Source organism: Leptidea sinapis, chromosome 40, assembly GCF_905404315.1.
Source record: "Leptidea sinapis chromosome 40, ilLepSina1.1, whole genome shotgun sequence".
Classification (NCBI taxonomy): domain Eukaryota; kingdom Metazoa; phylum Arthropoda; class Insecta; order Lepidoptera; family Pieridae; genus Leptidea; species Leptidea sinapis.
In genome coordinates, this window is record NC_066304.1 from 4,599,641 (window position 1) to 4,620,867 (window position 21,227).

Sequence of the window (21,227 nt, forward strand, 5' to 3'; positions counted from 1 at the left end):
TCTACTAATCTACTTTTATCTGTCATTTATTATCCACAATCATTAATATAAGTATAAACTTTATCGAGTCTTTGAAACAGTCTATACTCTACGGCCTATAACAAGCATTATACCACATACAACTAAATCTGGGTTAGGTATGGTAGGGCCATAGATATATTAGGTAAATACGTAGTACATACTATATTACACACATAATATTTCCATGTTTAAATCATTTGACTAAAATTTTTAATGTCAACTTAAGAAAATAAACTTGACAATATAATTTGCCAAGATGCTGCAAGGTATATTCTGTAATATAACAATTCCCGCGTTGGTAGGTTGGTAGGATAGGTGGTGTTCCTTTGCCATTCAATGAAGTAAAAATAAAGCCACTTACTAGTGACATATCCTTAGTATACAATACATTTCCCGCCCATTTAAGCGGCATCTCGAAAACTTTTGGTATTTGTTTGTATATTAATAAATTAAATTACTTAGTCGTAGAAAAATTATTATATGCGTCAGTGTATGGTCAGAAAACGTTCGTGGCATCAACCCACGCCACTCACGTTTTTTGGCACTTCTTATAGAACTATTGCATAAAATACTGTTGACAGTGACAGGTGGACAGGGTGAAGATGTCTACAAAAGGCGATGTCTCCCTGGCGTTGACACATTTCCGCTGCAATCGCTGACGAGTTAGGGCGTCACTCTGCCCAAATTCTGTTCGAATATTAGTCATTGTGTTATTTTTTTTATAGAATAGGAGGACAACCGAGCGTACGGTTCACCTGGTGTTAAGTAATGACCGCCGCCCACATTATCTTGCAACACCAGAGGAATCACAAGAGCGTTGCCGGCCTTTAAGGAAGGTGTACACGCTTTTTTTGAAGGTACCCATGTCGTATCGTCCCGGAAACCGCACAAGGAAGCTCATTTTACAGCTTTGTAGTACGGGGAAGAAAGCTCCTTGAAAACCGCACTGTGCAGGACCGCCACACATCCCACGCAATACCCGTTGTTAATTGAAATTTATTCTTAGAAGCTTGACAAACAGATCTTTTTCATTTAAAAGTTAATTATGTTAGCTTGTTTGTGATTTTTTTGTAGGTGGTATTAATTTGTTAAGCGTTGTAAAAAAACCCTTTTGATTTTATTTATTAGAATACTATTATAGAAGTGTAGTTCTAAACACGCGTGGAACTTCAGGTAGGATTCGTACACTACTAAAGAGCATATCTAATGCAGAATTATGTATATAAAGCTCGGATTTTCGCTGTGAATCCTGTGTGTTTAATCCGTGTTGCTTGATGAAATGGTAAAACAGTTTGCGTTCTCCTAACACTTATGTTGATCTCTCGTTTGTTCGTTTACACTCTCAATGGGGCGGAGCGTGGTTTGATTTAATATTGTGTTAAACCAGATACTATTGAATTAAATTAAGCTCCTATGTTTGTCATTAAATACATCACATTGTAACTCTACATTTGTTGTAAATCTTACTTTTAAAGATACGAGTATAGTTTGGTTTTTAATTGAGTATAATTTTAGAAATATCTTATATATATGTACTAGCTGGTGAGTGGTACACTTGGTTTCAACTAAACAAATTTTGTTTTAAATTAATCCCAAAAGTTATGGTTCACTTTAAAATATAACAAATTGTTATGATATATCAACCAGTTCATCTTCAAGTTTCAACATTGTAAAGGAATGGGATGTGATCGTGAACTCAGAGAACATTTTGTTATGCGTTATTACTCAATTAAAATTGTTACTAGTGTTGTTATAGGGTTTGCTTCGTGTGCCACAGTGAATACCTCACCAATGCTGGCTAATGGTCGATATAATATCTAGTCACAAGTCTTCAGATCCTCTTTATCGAATAGTTTTACTAACAGATCGTCAAAATGTTTTATATAAACTTTCACTACACATTATTTTAAGACTGAAGAGTTTGCGATGCTTCAAGGAGTATTTATTACATAATACAAGCTTATTGAAGCAGCTAAGCCGAATCTCACATCCGACGGCGGGCAGAAGCTTCTCAATCTCGTAACAGCTCTACAATTTAATTTACCGTGAAATTCAACTAAATCCCCCGGCACTCTGAGCGAACTAGACTGTATCCGAACAAAATAAAGCAAATCTGACTCTAAGTTTGATTAAAAAATTGGCAGTTGTAGAGACTGTGGATAGAAGTAAAAACTTGGAACTTTTAATATCAAAATTTGAAATTTCAATACAAAATCAAAACAGGATTTTAACAATGTACAGTATCATAGCCGACTATTACTACCCACCTATTATAATAAATCACTTAACTAACGGCCGTTCCCAATATACTATCTACGGATAGAGATAAATTACTACCTTCTACTGGCAGTCATTAGCTGCCAAGAATCTGAAGCTGTCCCAATACGGGTATAAGTCATTCTTATCACCAGTTCACTGTTGCAATTTCCATACAAACTTCTATCGCTGGTAAGCTATACGTGGTCCCATTGACAGACAGCGTGTACGGATAAGATAAGTTTATTGGGACAGATAAGTCAACGATAGTTACGATTTTTTATCTCAAGTAGGCCACAACCGGAGATAGACTGAATATTGGGAATGGCCGTAAGACGTAGGTATTTTTCATTAAAATTTATTGATGCGTTTTATTTAGCAAATTTCTGGTTTACTTTGTCGAAAACATAAACAATAACACTAACAAATAATTGGAGTTCCATATTGTTTTAATTATTATAAAAATATCGCATTTCGTACATTTCTATCAAAGTATAAAGACTTGGCTCTGACAAACCAATGCCGACGTATTGCTCGGGGCAATACAACGCCGCAATCGGAAAATATGAACACATTTGTATAAACATCAACTTCAGGGCTGTTTTTACCGTAAAACAATAATATCATAACAAATGGTTACACTCCGGGATTGCCGGCAGAAGTGAAAACTTAAACATTGACGTTGTGTATTTTTAATATTAATGTTTTTAATTAAAATATTTGAAATTAAATTAAAATTATTCAATTAAATTAAAACTTCAAACATTAACTTTTTTCTTTTCATTTTAAAAATATATCACGGCTGAGATTGATTACGATCCCTCCCTCGACGTCGCGGTGTTTCGGCTTCGCAATCACAATGACCACAACCACTGGTCCGGTCCAATGACCGTATGATCAATAAGTTGAAATAGCCGAACTATAATTAGTTAGAAGTATAAATCTTTCATCCATAATTTCAACGACTGTCTTACGAATTTTCGGTCAGGCCACGTGTCCTGACGCGAGTTTAACATTTTATACCCATCCCAAGACACTGTGCTCATCGCCGCTAAAGAAGTTTTCACTTCAAAAAGGGAAACGGAAGGCTACGAAGAAATGACATGATAAGCTGAATGTTATGTGACGCGATGGTGAGAGTTGCTGATGATGAAACCCTCTTCAATAAATTGTTGATAGATTCTTTCAACCTAAACAGTCTCAGTTTTTTTTATAGAAGAGGGAGGACAGACGAGCGTACGGGTCACCTGATGCTAAGTAATCACCGCCGCCCACAGTCTCTTGCAACACCAGAGGGATCACTGGAGCATTGCCGACCTTTTATCAAACTGTACCCGCTTTATAATTGTATTGAAAGAGGTCTATCTTAATAATTTTAGGTGCAGTTCTAGCTACTTCGCTGGTAAATCAAAACCTGTGGGCTACTTCTCGCAGTACAAGCTTATGGAAAATCAGAGAATCGTTAATTTTTAAAACTACTGAAAAGATTTTTGTAACATGATGAGCAAGATTGCTTTAAAGCTTAGAACATTAATTATTGAATTAGGCGTTACTTTGCGGAAATCCATAATTATACAAATGATTTAAGTTTTTTTTAGTGTTAATTCCGCCAATATTTGTTTCGTGCCAGATTTTGGCGAGACAACACGTCCTTAGGATACCTCGTGTAGAGGCGAAACACGTGTCGAATTGTTTTAAAAACAAATATTGGCAGAATTAACACTAAAGAAAACTTAATTCATTTGTTTAGCTTAGAACATTTAAATACGTCTAGAAAGACTGCGACAGCTGTGAAAACGTAGAATTAAATTGAGGTTAACCTCTATTTTTAGCAATACGGGCACACTAACACAAAGGGACGTAGAAATCGCGTGTAAGACATAACTTGTCACGCACACTAAATTAATATGGCCTGTTTTCATCGGTTGTCCAACAGCAAGAGGCACTATCTAGACGTGTATAAATCTAAGCTTTTAAGTTTTCTTTCTTGTTATTTGAAAACTTGACGAAAACTCCATTCTTGCCTTTTTTCTTTAAACTATCATACATAGCTGCAAACGTCAAATTATGCCATGGTCGCATGTTGTGTAAACGCTGTGAGATATTGATTTCTGTTAGTATAACGTAGGTATGGCTTCTGTGTGATGGATTTAACTATTAAGGTCACACTGGTCGGTTCCAATAGCTTTAATTTGATTCGTAGCATTTTGATGTGTAGATTAAAATTTAACGTTACCGTCTATATCATCAAATAATATCTTAATATATATAAATTACGTGACACCTTGTTTGTCCGCGATGGACTAATAAAATAATGAACGGATTTTAATGGTGATCACTTCATGGAGTGCAGTTTGGTCCAACTTGAGAGATAGGATAGTTTTTATTTCGATTTGGGACCCATAATTATTTTTATTTTTAATATTTGTTTTGTATGGACATATTTTCAATGAGAGAATTTAGTGACGCACGGTTTGACAGTTCCGCTGTGAAACAATTACATTACAACAACAGGGAGCTTTGTATACGAAATAATTATTGATGTTTTGAAATATTATTGGCAAATTCCTATAAAATAGTATTTTTTTATAATCTACAGAACAACGTCTGTCGGGTCAGCTAGTAATATATAACATTCAGCGTTTAATAATGTAGAAGGGGTTGGTAATTTAAACGAACATATTAAAACTGTTACATCTGAATTTTAAGTTTCCACTTAGAATTACAATAATCATTTATTATTAAAAATTAAAAGACAATAAGGGCAATGTGTCCCCTTACTATTCACAATACGTAATGCCTACTCGTTTTTTTTTTATTGCGCCCAAACAAGGGTAAGGGCTACCCTCCGGGATAACGACGGGAGGGAGGTGGTGAATGCTCATGCATACCAACACAGCCTAAGTCTGCGTTGGTTATGTGGGACTCACGTGAAAACCTATGTGCGTACCCACTAAACACCACCTGCAGTTGGCTTTGGGCAGGTGCCCATTAAGCCTACATCGAAGGCGACCTCCTCTTGGGGAGAGAGGCGCAAGCGGCACTCTCTATGGAGTTTCCGCTGGGATGCCTACTCGAACTAAGCGCTCTGGCAGATGTTACCAACTGTTAGTTGGCACTGCTGTAGTGCCAACTATAAGTATATTTTTTTTTTATTAAATTTTGTCGTCACTCATGCGAAGCTTAAGGGTTTTGGTGATGAGATCTATTGCGTGATGAATCGGTTCAATAATAGTTTTACAAATATTTTCCATGGACTTTTTTTAGGGTTCCGTAGCCAAATGGCAAAAACGGATATTGCATTAGGGCAATTAGCTTTAATTCTCATTTGGACTTCGCTTCGAACCCAAAAACTTTTACTAGTGGGAGGATCCTTTTCACAGGATGCCGGATTGATTATGAGTACCACAACAGCGCCTATTTCTACATTGAAGCAGTAATGTTTAAGAATTACTGTGCTTCGGTCTGAAGGGTGTTCGCTCAGAATTTTTGGGTATTTCAAGTATCAATTACCACCAGCTGATCGTCCTGCTCGTCTCGTCCCTTATTTTCATAAAAAAAAAGAAATTAATTGAAACTATATTGCTAAAACCAAAAACAAAGAATAGTTAAAAAAATAACAGTCATTGAAATGTATAAAGGATCAATCAAATGATATCAACAGCGTATAAAAAAAAACATACCGACGAATTGAGAACCTCCTCCTTTTTGTGAAGTCGGTTAAAAACGCCAGAACTGAACACCACTCGATCAACAATATTGCCGAGTATTATATTATGTCTCTTTATTTTAGGCGCAAACTTATATCCGAGCTCCTTTACAAAGATACACATAAGAAAGTAATTATAAACTTGCCTCGAATATATTAAACACAAACTCATACGAAGCGCATTTCGGCGTGGAGTTCTGTTTTTCTTCACATCTTCGTTAGTTTATCAGAGTGCACTCACGGAGACTAGAAGTTTTGTTCCTTTAGTGCAGCCCCGCCTCTCGACTCACGCAAACGGTTTTATGCTATTTGTGATGTCGCGTCACGGCTATCTTATTGCGTTGTATTAAGGCTTTTAGTTACCTAGATAGAAGAAAAATGCAATTTTCTCAGTAAATTGAAATTGCGTTTATCAATTTTTTTTATGACAATAAGGGACGAGACGAACAGGACGTTCAGCTGATGTTTATTGATATGCCCTGCCCAAAACAATGCAGCTCAGAATGCTTGAAAAACTCCAAAAATTATGAGCGGCACTACAACTGCGCTGGTCACCTTGACACATAAGATATTAAGTCTCATTTGCCCAGTATTTTCACTAGCTGCGGCGCCCTTCAGGCTAATGCTTACACATTACTGCTTCACGGCAGAAATAAGCGCCGTTGTGGTACCCATAATCTACTCCCACTGGTAATCAATGTTTTCATATATTTTTATCTACTACAATTCTTATTTATCTTTTAAGTTTTTGTTGAGTATTTGTACTTTAGTGGATTAGAAATTTTAGGGGTTTATTTATGGTATATGGAGAGCAAACGATCACAAGTTATCACTAGTTACCATGTTCTTTCGCTGGACAAGAGAGATCAAAAATACTTTTTAAACGCGTGTAATTAAAACTGTATATTTTACATAAGGTATTAATATGTTGTATTTTTTATAATTTATTTATTTATCCTGATCTTTTCAAGTTCCCCTTTAAACGTATAATGTAAATTACGTAAAATACCTTCTGTTTTAAAATTACTTTTCCCTGTCATGTAATACTGTAGTGACAAGGGTAAGATAGAGACTTGAAATAACTTTACTTCGCGATAATTAATAACATACTAATGTATTACTGGTTACATAGTAAGTAAGTCTTTCGCAGGACAACAGAGAACATCAAAAACGAGCTTTGCCATTTTTGAGGTGGCTTTGCGATAATCTCTGAAGGTTCATTGGAAATCTAATTGAATGTGGAGTAAATTTCGTTGCATATTTAGATTGGAAGTAAGCTACTTGAGAAACTTAACTAGCCCATTTGTATCATACTTCAGCTACCAAGCTTCTTATAAGTCATAAGTCTATTGAACCACAATCACTGGACGAGTATTAAGTAAATTGCATTAAATTGAGGAATATTTTTTTAGGATGTTTATTTTCTTACGTCAAGGTCAAGTTAGTCAACTAACTTCTTGCTTTTATTATTCATATATGCGGCCTTTAGTGTGGTCCTGAAACTCGTCGCTAGAAATCAGATGAAGCAGCTCTTCACAATATTCTTCACACAGCTCTCCGGTGGAAGGCTCCTTTGCACAGGATGCCGTCTACATTTTGGGTACCACAACGGCGCCTATTTCTGCCGTCAAGCAGTAATGTGTAAGCATTATTGTGTGTAGGTCTGAAGGGCGCCGTAGCTAGTGAAATTACTGGGCAAATGAGACTTAGCATCATATGTCTAAAGCGATACCCCGGGCATACGGATTCATGGAGATACAGACAGTCAGACGGATATGTGTGCCAAATGTATTAGTGTTCCGTGTATTTGATTCTATGTGAATATAAACTGTGGAGTAGACACATTTAAATTGTAGAAAGTTAATTTTGCTATTCAACTTCAAAAGGCGCTTCATAAACTCGACATAACAGGTTCGGCCTTTGAACAACGATAATTACATGTGAAGCTGATAAGACAACTAGTCTAGTAAGGTTAAAATTAATAATATTTTGAATTTGATTGTTATAATTAGACTTAACATCTTATGTCTCAGGTGACGAGCGCAGTTGTTTTGCCGCTCAAATTTTTTTGGGTTTTTTAAGATTCATAAGTGGCACTTCATTGTAATGGGTAGGGCGTATCGATTACCATCAGCTGAACGTCTTGCTCGTTTCGTCCCTAATTTTCATAAAAAAAATATGCAGATTGATGCTATTAGTAACGATTTCTAGGTTCACTTAATTGGATATATTTTTTGGCAAGATTGCAAAGTTTCGAAAGGATAATTGTCTTTTGAGACAATGCAATGACTATTTTTGCAGGAAACCAATAGTAAATACTTATTATACTGTAATAAAAACTATTTAGAAAGGCACGCTGTATATATTATTATATTGCCGCAAACTTCATGTTAATTCTCAGCGATAATTTATCACATGAAATTATTAATCCATTGATTATACTAATCACGAGTTATATTATTAAATAACAGATGTTTCAAATACATTTTAATCACCTACATCCGAAACTGTTTGAATTAATTGTATAAGTGTTATTTGTTTAATTAGGCCATCAGTACTTTTTGTAATAATAATATTGACACACTTTTACACAAATTGCCCCAAACAAGGCATTGCCTGTACTATGGGTACAAGACAACGATATATTTAATACAATATACTTACTTAAACATACATAAATACATATAAACATCCATGACTCGGAAAAAAACATCCATATTCATCAAATAAATGAATGCACCTACCGGGATTCGAACCCGGGACGTCTAGCTTAGTAGTCAGGGTCACTAACCACTTATTCAGGTGATAGTATTTTCTTTAATTAACATGAGGTATTAATAAGTTGTATTTTTCATAATTTATTTATTTAAACTGACATTTTGTGACCTTTTCAGGTTCCCCTTTAAACGTTTTACGCAAATACCTTCTGTCTTTTTATTAAACGCAATCTAAAGTTAGTCCAATTTTAAAATTACTTCTCCCTGTCATGTAATTCTGTAGTAACAATGGTAAGATAAAAACGAAAAGTTTTAAGCTTGGAATAACATTACTTCGCGATAGTTAATAACACTTCTTATGTATAATATAGAAAATACAGTAACAGTTAAAAGTATTTAATTTAAATTCAGGTGATCGTTTACTGGTAGATGGTCCTTTTCGATTAGCGGCCGTTTTCTATAACGTTACCCTAGTAACATATACATTACTATCACCGTTTAATGACAAGATCTTATCTATCCATAGTTATGTCCAATATAGTTATATTATTAGTTATAAGAAAATTTATTGAAGTAGGCGTTACTTTGCGGAAATCCGTAATTATACAAATGATTTGAGTTTTCTTTAGTGTTAATTCCGCCAATATTTGTCTCAAAAACAATTCGACACGTGCTTCGCCACTACACGTGGCATCCTCAGGACGTGTTGTCTCGCCAAAATCTGGCACGAGACTCAAATATAAATACTATCTGTCGATAGGATATTGAAATGTAAGTAAGCGTAAGATGATAAATTTGTATAACTCTAGTAAGTTAAACTAAAGATCTATAGGTTCTATAAAACGGCCGTAAATCTAGAGTCAATTCCCGTCCGGCGTTGACGATTCTATAGCTCAAGAAGTTGTCTCATGTAGAGGCGACATGCGTGTATTGATTTTAAAAAAACTTATATGAACTAACACTAAATTGAATCGGCTCAAGCTGACTAGAGGAAACTCGCTCAGTGAGAATAGTTGTATAACGTAGTCTTAACCTCGCCTTGATGATAAACTTTTCACTTATGTCGTCTTTTTTTATGAAAATAAGGGATGCAGCTGATGGTAATTGATACGCCCTGCCCATTACAATGCAGTGCCGCTCAGGATTCTTGAAAAACCCAAAAAGTTCTGAGTGGCACTACAATTACGCTCGTCACCTTCAGACATAAGATGTTAAGTCTCATTTGCAAATAATTTCACTAGCTACGACGCCTTTCAGACTGAAACACAGTAATGTGTAAACAATACTGTTTCACGGCAGAAATCTAGCCGGCATCCTGTGCAAAGGAGCCTCCCACTGGTCCTCCTAAGCACCCCCGTTTTTTTTTAATGATGATTGAATATTTGCGGAGGACTTAGGCTGAATTTGGTGACATAAAAGGTAAATGAACAATGCAACGTCTCACTCTTTTTAACAGAAAAGTGTTGCAAATAAACATTCGTTATTTTTATAATTTCAATAAATATTACTTAAATAATTATTTAGTAATGATAACAACTCAATTATTATAATTAAAACAATATTAAAAAGTAGTCTAGAAATCAGAATGTGTGCGTGCTTTGCTCAAAATAGGGGTTAGCTATCGTCCTCATTCTTTATTCGACATTTTCACAGCTGTTACAGTCGATCTTAGCGTATTTAAATCATTTAAGAACTTAATGTCCATATAAAAAACATTTTGATGCCACAAAGTCGAAAGTGCCAAACGTATTGATATAAATTCTTCTAACCTCAACGATTAAATTTAGTATCTTAACGTAAGTCACAAGAGTTTGTTACGTCCATAAAGCTACTGTATATGGGTCAATAACTGCGTGATAAATTCGGTAGGGTCCATAAAACGAGTACATTAATAGTCCCGCCGTGGTGCGAAAGCCAGGAAGCCCTTCCTCTTCCGACATGTCCTTATCGTAATGCGGGTATGTGGGTTCCACTGCAGATATGACTAGACTGCGTCACTGTACTATAACTAACTCACAAGTTTTTCACAACATAAAAGTCACTTAATTTCTCAGAATTGATTCTTTTAGAATTCTTTATGATATCACTTTAAACACTAACACCGCTACGGATACTAATGGCGGGCTGAGAGAGAAGAAGCGGCGCAAGAAACTCTCCAAGCATTCTTTTTTTGCGTTCTTTTTAATAAAATACCTATACAATATTGTACTGTCATTGTTATTGCTATAAAATAATCATAATGTAGTCCCAAGCCTATCACTTAGATACGCAGCTGTAGAGTAGTAGGATTTATGACAGAGACATTTTTCAACAAAACATTTAAATTTATTTATAGATAATGTCTGAACAGTGGCTTTAGAACCTTATGATATTATTACGAGTATTCTCTCAGAGCGCTATTTCTTTCCGATGCGGTGGTAGTGTTAGAAATGACGTCAAAAATAATTCAAACGGAATCAATATTTAGAAAATAAATATTTTTTATGTCTTTATTCAGCATTATATAGCCAAGTATCTTCTCAGTCTCATTTAAAACCCACAATAAGGTGTTCGATCGAAGAAGTTTTCGCTTCAAATATAATTCTGTGTCATATGATTTTTTGGCTATCGAAACCAAGACTGATCTTCACGCCTAAGGACCACGGGCTTCATAAAATTGACTCTTATTACGGTGTGATAAAGATAATATTATGTTGTTCACACTTATTCTGTATTCAAATTAGCAATTACTCGACTTTGGTTAAGTATTTGGAGGTAATATCATTGAGGATAGGCGTAGACTAAATTTAAAATTACCCACTACGTCGGAAAGCCCATCATTAATGTATATTTATGAGTAGGGTGAAAAATCTCGACACACCGTCATTAGTAAGGCATTACTTATTGTATGCTCCAAGTTAGTAAGAAGTGCGTTTTAGATTTTATCCAGAATTAGGATACGCTTTTATAGACTGACGACTATTCAATCTTTTAAACAACTCGAACAATTAGAATAACCGAATATTTTTTTTAGTTTCTATTTTAATTCATACTTTACTACTAAATTAGCAAAGTACGCATAAGAACTTAATGTCCATACAAAAAAAAAAAAATGATGCCACAAAGTCCAAAGTATAAGTGCCAAACGTATTGATATAAATTCTTCTGCTGACTGAAATGCTGTCGTCGGAAAGGCATTCCTCTTCGTCGCTTCTACCTCTTCTTCCATTTTCAGTCGTTTCGCTATTGGCTGGTTCTTCTTAGTCTGTGCTTGCTGGAACTGTACTCGCTGTACTAGGAGTTTTAAATTAAGTTTCCCTTGTTTTACTTTATAAGTTGCAAGGCATAAAATATATTTTTATTTGCATCCCTAACTTAGATAGCTTCTATCGCATTTGAATGATGGCATCATCAGACGAGTGATTGATATTATTGATGCAACAACATTTTTACGCTCGTGCGAAAAAGTTTGGTTCCAGTCGGCTAGGTGAGAGTCTGGGTAAAGTTGACCAGAGTAATATATAAACAATTACTCTTATATATTGTAAATGTTATTACTTTCTAAAACGGCTTTCAAAATATTAGTTTGTATTTCCTCTCATTAACCTCGCCCTGCAGAAGTTTTCACTTTTGTCATGGCACATACAGATTTTCCGTTCAAAAGCAGTTCACCCAGTTTTATATTATGTAAAAAAAAATATGCATTATTTTATATTATTTGATTATTTATGAAGTCAAGCAACATGTTGATTGACAAGCATATCTACATAACTACTACTTGACCAAAGCGCTGTCGCTTATAACTTAGGGCAAGCTATATCTTAGCCGGGCGCGGGCGCGTAATGGGCGCGTGCTTTTGACGGGGGCACGCCCTACCGAGCTCACTTTGTTGTAAATGTATTGGATATTGTGCTTTCCTTGTATTAACACCGTTTTCCGAGTCATTTGCTCTGTGGCGTAAATAATCTTAATAGATCATTAGCGTTTGTTAATGTCCTTTGTTTTAAGTTTACTACAATAGTTGTGTGGCTTGATTGATGACATAAAGTTTCCTATTAAAGCTTCTTAGTATTGGTAAACGCTAAGCGAAACGGTCGGTTCGTTGCAGTACTGTAGTTGTTTGAAGTTAATCAACTAATGTAAACTTAGTCTGTGTTATTAATAAACGCGAAGTAAAGTTATGCCTGTTAATAAACCAAGCATATGCAAAATGTTGACTAACGGCCGTTCCCAATATACTATCTACAGATAGAGATAAACTTCTACTGTCAGTATTTTGCTGTCAATAATCTGAAGCTGTCCCAATATACCCGATAAGGAATTCTTATCGCCAGTTCACTATTGCAATTTCCATACAAACTTCTATCGCTGGTAAGCTATACGTCGTCCCATTGTCAGACAGCGCGTACGGATAAGATGAGTTACCGTCGATAAGTTTATTGGGACAGAAAAGTCAACGATAGGTACGATTTCTTATCTCAAGTAGGCCACAACCGGTCAAAGACTGAATATTGGGAATGGCCGTATATCGCTGACAACACTGTCAACGAAATGATAATTCTTTTGATAATTCTGAAGTATTTCGAATGACAAGCAGCCTTGCAAATAGGCACGATAAAGTTTATCAAAATGTCTTGCAAACATTTTGCATATTCTTGGTTTATTAGCAGGTATAACTTTATGCCAATTTTATTTATAACGTTACGACCTACGGGTCTTTATCCTACCTTTGTCAATACAGAATTACATGACAGTGGGAAGTAATTTTAAACTTGGAGTAACTTTTCATTGCGTTTATTAAGACAGAGTAGATATGGTACTGAAAATGACTATAATTCCTGTATGATATTTATAATATAATGCGAACGCATAATATATCTCTTGTAATCATTTGAATTAATCTCTAAAATTATCCTTTAAATGTGACCTTATTTGTTTCAGGTAAGGCTGATTACAAAAGCGAGTTTCTTTTAGATCATTATTACCGAAGAACAGGACGATACTAAGTATTTCATATTAACACAAATGGATACTTTTTGTTTCATTCTGATTATTTAGATTTTTATATATTATTAGCTATATAAACTGTGCTAATAAATTGTCAGAATTTAATCAATATGAAATTAATTATAAAGTTATAGATTTATGACATATTAATTTATTAATGCGTCAGATATAAAATATTTTATTTTTGCTTTGCTTTTCTTTTTAAGCTGCTTATCTTCGCCTGTGAGTAATTATCAAATTACAGCGAACAGTAAAAGAAGTTTCATTTAAATATGATTTTAACTTCACAAAGAAGAAGAGCTAATCTTGTGGGAGATATAAAATGCAAGCTATTAGGTGTGGAATAAATAGGAAGATACAGGTAAGGGGTGGCGTAGAGGGCGCGACTGTCGATGAGCGTTTTTATCGAGATTCCGCTCCGTCGCTCAGGTACCTAGGATTTTGTGTGCGGCTTACCCAGGGCTGTCACACGCAGCTTTGAGTAAATATCTCTCCAAAGAACTACTTATTTACACTTATATTTGAAGGAAACTATAATCAAAGTTGAGGTCCCCTATTTTTTCAAGCAATAGTGTCTTACGGATTGATGAAAGCTGTAGTGCTAGTGAAGTTTATGTCCTACTGAGTAAAAATCAACAAAGTGAGTCTGCATGATAGTTGGCAGGGCGTATTACTTACTAACGGTCTCATCACATATCCTAAAGTAATTCCACGTAATGATAGTTTTAATTTTATGTAGTCATAGTATTGTAAATAAATCGTATATTTTTTTATTTATATATTGTAAAGAGTGTGGCTAGTTTCTTGTACACACATGTTCATCTCACAGGCCTGATTTCTTCGTATCTCTTTTAGACGCGCTGAGCAAATTATTGTGTGCGTATTCAATAAGACTCACCTATCACGCTATGTAACGTTTGTTTAGGTAAATTGGGCTCGAGCTGACTAAGAGAGCGCGACCAGTCATAGCAGAATTTACTAGAGCAATTTATATACATAGAGTATTATTTATATAGTCTTGCATCTATCCTTACAAACCTCATGCGCTTCCTCTACATTCATTACTCGTTTCATACATGCTCGCCGTTTCCGGGTGCTTCAGACCTTTCCTGTTTTCATTACGTCCCCAATTTGGTCAACGAATGTTCTACGAGGTCTCCCGCGGCCGACTAGCTCACACACACTTGCCTTATATATTTGATAAGTCATTCTTTCTTCACTCATTCGCTCCACGTATCGAAACCATTCCAGCATTCCTTTCTCAATTCTTGTCACGACATCTTCTTTCAGACCACAGCATTCGAAATTATATCAATCAGTCTCATCCCACACATGCTACGCAATGATCACATCTCAACTGTGTTATTTCTTTTATGCTTCTTCTGCCATACCCAACTCTCACTTCCTTACATCGGCATAGCGACAAGCACTCTATTAGGTATGAACTGCCAGTCGCACCTCTTTTGGCACAGTCTGGCCGTTCATAAAGACATGCAGCGCTTGATTCACACTCACACGTTTTCCCGCACTCACTCCTTTCAATATCTCCTTCACATCTTCCGTCTCTTGTAAACATGTCTCTGCCTACCTTGACGGAAAAAAGGCGTGAGTGTGTGTGTGTGTGTAAATTTAATGACTTAATCAATATAGAACACTAAGTTTTTCATATTTCTTATAACAAGCCTCGCCTTTATGATGTTTTCATTTCTATAGTATAATCTTAAGCACATATGTTTTTTTGTAAGTAATTGAGTTTCATGTGATAGAAGTCACTTTAATAAGTTACTTAAACATTATATTGTGGTTTTCTGAAGCGTGCCAACCCTGGTTGCACTTTGTAGCGGCAGCGGGTCGCATTTACTTGAGATATAGTAGCGCTCAAGGTTCGTATTTAAAGGAAATTGTACTATTACTTTCCAAGTTCGATTTGTCACAGCACTGCACTGAACTCAGAGCACTGTATTAACAATACAGATACAAAGATGCCTCGTCTATTTATATTCAAGCTCGTATTCGTGAATGCATTAATAAGTCGTTTTCGATCAAATTGCATGGAATAATGTTTGATGTTGACGTCTTTTTCACCTGATTCTCACTACTACTAACGGAAGAGCAGAGCAGCCTCGCGAAACTTTTAAGAAAATAGCGATTAACTCGATTGTATGAAACGTGCAGTCATTGATAGATTGACAGATGACGGCTATTTTCAATAACATATCTCTAGTTACGTATGGATTGCTAACACCGTTTAATGACAAGATCTTATGTATCCATAGTTATGTCCAATATAGTTTGTTATTAGTTATAGTCCAATGCTATCTGTCGATAGGTTATTGAAATGTAAGTAAGCGTAAAAGGATAGATTTGTCTACCTCTAGTAAGTTAAACTAAGGATAGATAGGTTATTGAAAACGGCTGATAATCTTGTCAAAAAAGGAGATAACCGAAATCCACTATGTGTTTTAAACAACTGTTCGCTTTCAAACTTAGCCAGATTATACTTCGTGGCCAATTGCCATACAGTTATAACCACTATTTCAAACTTTACTGTACTAATAACTACTATTTCAAACTTATGTCAATTGACTGCACGTTTCATACTAAGCTAAATTTCAATTTTTACTTAGGCAGTTCCGCCTCTTATTACGTAGTATTTACATCCTCTTTGGAACTGAGGCCAATTTTTGACGTAACGCCGATACACTGCGCCCATTACAATACAGTCCCGTTCACCATTCTTGATTAAACCCAAAACTCTGGCGTTTTCCCAATTGCGCTTGTCACTATGAGACATAAGCCGCCTAATTACAAAAAAAAGTCTGCGTCTTGGGATGCCCGACAGAAGTTATAACTTAAACTAATCTGAGTTGAACTATTTAATATTGAAATTGTTAAGCTTGAGTCATAACTTAAATTTTATGTATATCAACATGATAAAACGTAAAGAAAACTTATTTCTTGATAAAATTCCTGAATATATACATTATAATTTTCTGTATATAGGTACCTTATTAGTATCATTATTTAATACTATAAAAGTAACAATTGGTTAGAATGAGAAGTTATCACTTCAAAAACAATATTAGTACGAGCTTAAACCAGTACTAAATAAACCAACTTTATTACGGTACCAAAACTGGTACCAGGTTTAAATCATGTGGTTATTACAAGACCATATATACCAGGGACCAATTAGTACCACATGTTTAATACACAGATTAAAAATAAAATAGTAATGAACAAAAATTGCAAGAGAGAAAAAGTACAGTTCACTCTTTCAATCATTTTCTCTTGCTAATTTGTATTTCAGTTTGTTTTAGTGTGCGTGCGTTGCTGGAAATAGAGGTTAACAGTTCGTTGCTATTTTTTTCGATGTGTTCACAGCTGTCACAGTCTATCTAGACATAAATTATCTAAGATAATACGTATATAATACCACTTTCGCAACTTCTTACATTATCGCAACTTTTAGAAGAAGTGCAGGCTAAAATGAGTAAAGCAATGAACTTTAATAATAATACTAACGATCGAGCAGTATTGTCTGTAGAGACGTAATATGAGCTTATTGGAGCTTATTGGGAGCCATAAATTATTCCCGATATAAACGGCGTTTAGGCACATTATGCGCGTACGAACGCCAAACGAAACCAATTTCCCGTATCGCTCGCATAAAGTATTTACTGGTATCAGATACGCGCATCACGTCTCTGATAGCCCGTGCCATCGGTATTGCGGTCTCGTGACTGCCTGTTATTGATCTCCTATCACCTCATGTCCTCCTGGTATGTTGAATATAAATTCAAAGAGGTAATTCCGTATTTCGTCGTGTTTTCCAAGACATTTTATACTTATATTGTAAAGAGGAATGTTTGTAAGTCTGTAGGCTAGATAATTGATATGTCTAGACTGACTATAACAGCTGTGAAAACGTCGAAAAAAATAGACTTTAGATCTCACCTCTGTTTTGAACAATTCACGCACACTAACATAAAATGCGATACAAAGACGTGGCTTGCGTGGGAATATATATTTCAGTTTGTTGCATCACTTTACATATATTGTTATTGAAATGATTTGTAAAACGATGAAAATGTAAATTTCGATTTAAAAGAGTGGTAATGAGTTTCTTGTCACTAGTTCTCATTAGCTCAACCCTTTACGAAGTAGTGGTAAATTCTATAAGGAAAAGAAAATATTTTTTTTTTTGACATTCATAATTGTCATTTCCGCGACCTACATGAACAAAGTTATTTTGATTTGATTTGATTTGATTTGCAAAACAGCAAGCCGAGAGGATAACTCGCCAGATTCCAAATTAAATTCGAACCCCAGACCTGACAATTTTTTTGTTACATGTTATTTTTATTTTATGAATAAGTAAAAACATATTCTTTTTTTTTTTTTCAAAAAAGTTTCACTTGCATCGTGGAGTCATAAAACCACACAATTGCTTTATTTCTTTGTTACGATTTTGTATATATATGTATTGATAAGTTCACTTCACTGTGGTATTACAAAACAATAATTTAAAGAAGGCTTAGACACGTGATATGTTAGACAGTTATCTAAATATAACAACGTCAGTGACCTAATAATAACGTCTAAAATTGAATTTATGTTTTTCTATTATTACTCATTACAAAAACAGTGTTTAGTTTGAGGAACAATTAAAGGAACGGAACGCAATTTTTTTGACAACTGTTATCTGTCATCATATAATCTAAATCTTCCTTATGACTATGATCTATACGTTAGGCACACCTTAGACAAGCTTTGATGCGTGTTTAAATATAACGAATGTCTAAAGAATGTTGATCGCTAAACATCAGAAAGACACAGATTTGTAAAAAAACTCTTTTAGAACAAGTGTTCAACACATGTTTAACTTTGTTTAGCAATAACACAGTCAGTGGTTAGATATAATACGAGCGCGGTGTGTTTTCCGCACAGGCAGCGAGTCGTTGTCATTCAAGTCACGATACGTTCGATATTGGGATCGAGACACATATAATATTGCTTCTGATATATTCTATGTCCGTAGCAGCGCTCAGTACAGAGATATCTAAAATTTTCGAGCTACTATCTACTATAAGTATGAAACTGGATATGCACTTCAGCGACAATATAAATATCTGTGCTGGTTACGTGAAATTACAATTTTATCGTTCAGTTTGTTTTAAAGCAATCGTGTGTGTTGAATGTCGGGGCACTATTTATAATGCCCGGGAAATATAAATAGGTAGTTTGTTTATTTTTAACTCTCTTTAAAATAATAAATTATTTAGATTTGAAAGAGCGACATCTCAAGTTAATTTCATAATTTGCAATTATTAGGGTTAAGTAAGTTATCAATTGTAAAGTAGATCTTGAAGATGGAGCCACAACCTGAGAGTAAAACAACATATACCAAAACTTACGACCCATGTGTACTCGAACGGTAAAAGCGCTCGGACGGAACCCAAGAGGTCGCGGGTTTCATGCACTATAACATGAATTTTGGTTTCAAATTTAATTTGTTTAATATAAATAGGTATAAAACAAGTTAATTACTAACTTCTATAAAAAATATATTTTATGTTTAAATTTTCAATTTTTTTAATTAACGTTGCTTCATGTAATTGTATGTAAACTTAATGTAATATTTCATATAAAATATTTCTATTCAATTATTAAAATAATTTTTATTATTTTGGACAATGTTCAAACTGTATGGTCAGTATAAATAACGTCCTATTAACCAACTACAACTCATAATATATAACATACCTATACTAATCGTATCTCTCCAAACATTCTATGGAGAATAAACGACCATTCATTTCATTCATAAAGAAAGATATGGCGTTACCATTCTGGTTTTATTACTTTTGATGAATTTTGAAAAAATTCAACTGATTTAAGTTATGTCTTATGGCGGCCTATATTTCAATATATATATATATGACATAAGATTTCGTAAACACTAAAACACTATCGGCCTTACAAATAAAATTGGCATAAAGTTCTAACTAAGCATAAACCAAGAATATGTAAAATGTTTACACATATACATTTTGCTTACGAATGATTTGTTCGGACATATAACGTTTCCCGCGTTTATTTGCAAGGCAGCTCGTCTTTCGGAAAACTTCAGAATTATCATTGTATTGACAGTGGTGTCAACGATATTGTAAACATTTTGCATTTTCTTTGTTTATCACCAGTTATAACTTTATACCAAGTTTATTTGTAAGGACGTGTCTGTCCACTGTTTGAGGTATTAGTGGAGACTGTTTAAATTGGTTAAAAGTACTTATATTTTATTTATATCAACATTTATGAACTTTAAGTAACTCGATCGGTTGGCTTGGAAGAGCATTCGCACGGAACGCGAGAGGTCGCGGGTTCGAGTTCCGCATTATTCATAAATTTTGTTTTTAAATTTTATTTGTGTAAAAGTATATTGTCAAACAATACTGAAATTTCCAAACAAATAGAATAAACTTATCACCATGAAGACAATATTATTACTATAAGGTACGATGTAAAACAGACATTGATATGTTAGTTCTAGGAATTTCCGCAGTGAATACGGCGATAGTTAATTATGTTTTTACAAAAAGCGTCTGCGTCGGACGATTAAAAATGATATATGACGTAGAAATAAATCTTCATAACTAATTATTTCTATAAACCCACCGCAATCCCCCATTTCGTCTCACAATAGCAATCTTCGTGTATTTCGTAAAAATCAGATCTTCGGAAGCAAGTCCATTGTGAGGCGGAACGGACGCACGTGACCGGTGTACTGAGCAGTGCCGTGTGCCGAATACATCCACTGGCTAAACTTGGACAATTTGTTAGATTAAATGAATTTGCCACTTTATTGTAAATACGGCAACTCTGCCTTGAATTATTTATTGGATTTGAATTTTGTGTGAAGTGGGTTCATTAGTTGGTTGTATTTTTATTTTTTATCTAGGATGGTTCAATATAGAGCATTGCTCAACGGTGTACTTTGATTTATTAAAATAAGTCTAGTTATGCCCTCTACTTCATCAACTTGGACTTGTAGAAATATCGTCCGCGTATAGAAATTTTTTATTATTTGTAACGTGTATGTCATTGATATAAAACAAAAATATAATAGGCCCCAGGACACTTCCTTGAGGTACACCACACTGATTAAATGTATATTCAGATTTGTATGTATCTATCTCGGCCTTATGAAAATAGCACACTGTTCGGCACAAGGCTATTCTGTCACAACTTTTTTCTTTTATATTTAGATAGAAGTAAAATTAAGGGATTGAAAGTATTTAAACCATCTTTTTGCTACTCTTACTGACACTATATTAGGGCTATAAACGTCACAAACTTTTCTCGCGGCTTGTGTTGTAACTGTTTGTATTATAATTTTAAAATGAAATGAATTTCTTCATTATATTCACTCATTTTGATTAAATAAAATACAGAATTTAACTAATTTGTTTCTTTTTTTGAAATTTCACCTATTTTAATGTCATCTATACCAGCCGGATAAGAATAGAACTGCCAGA

General features: G+C 34.7%; 1 protein-coding gene across 2 annotated transcripts in view; it reads left to right on the forward strand.

Moving 5' to 3' along the window:
• Window positions 1–21,227, forward strand: part of LOC126976422 (syndecan) — a 319,751-nt gene that overhangs the window by 126,121 nt on the left and 172,403 nt on the right. The gene's annotated exons all lie outside the window — the stretch shown is intronic.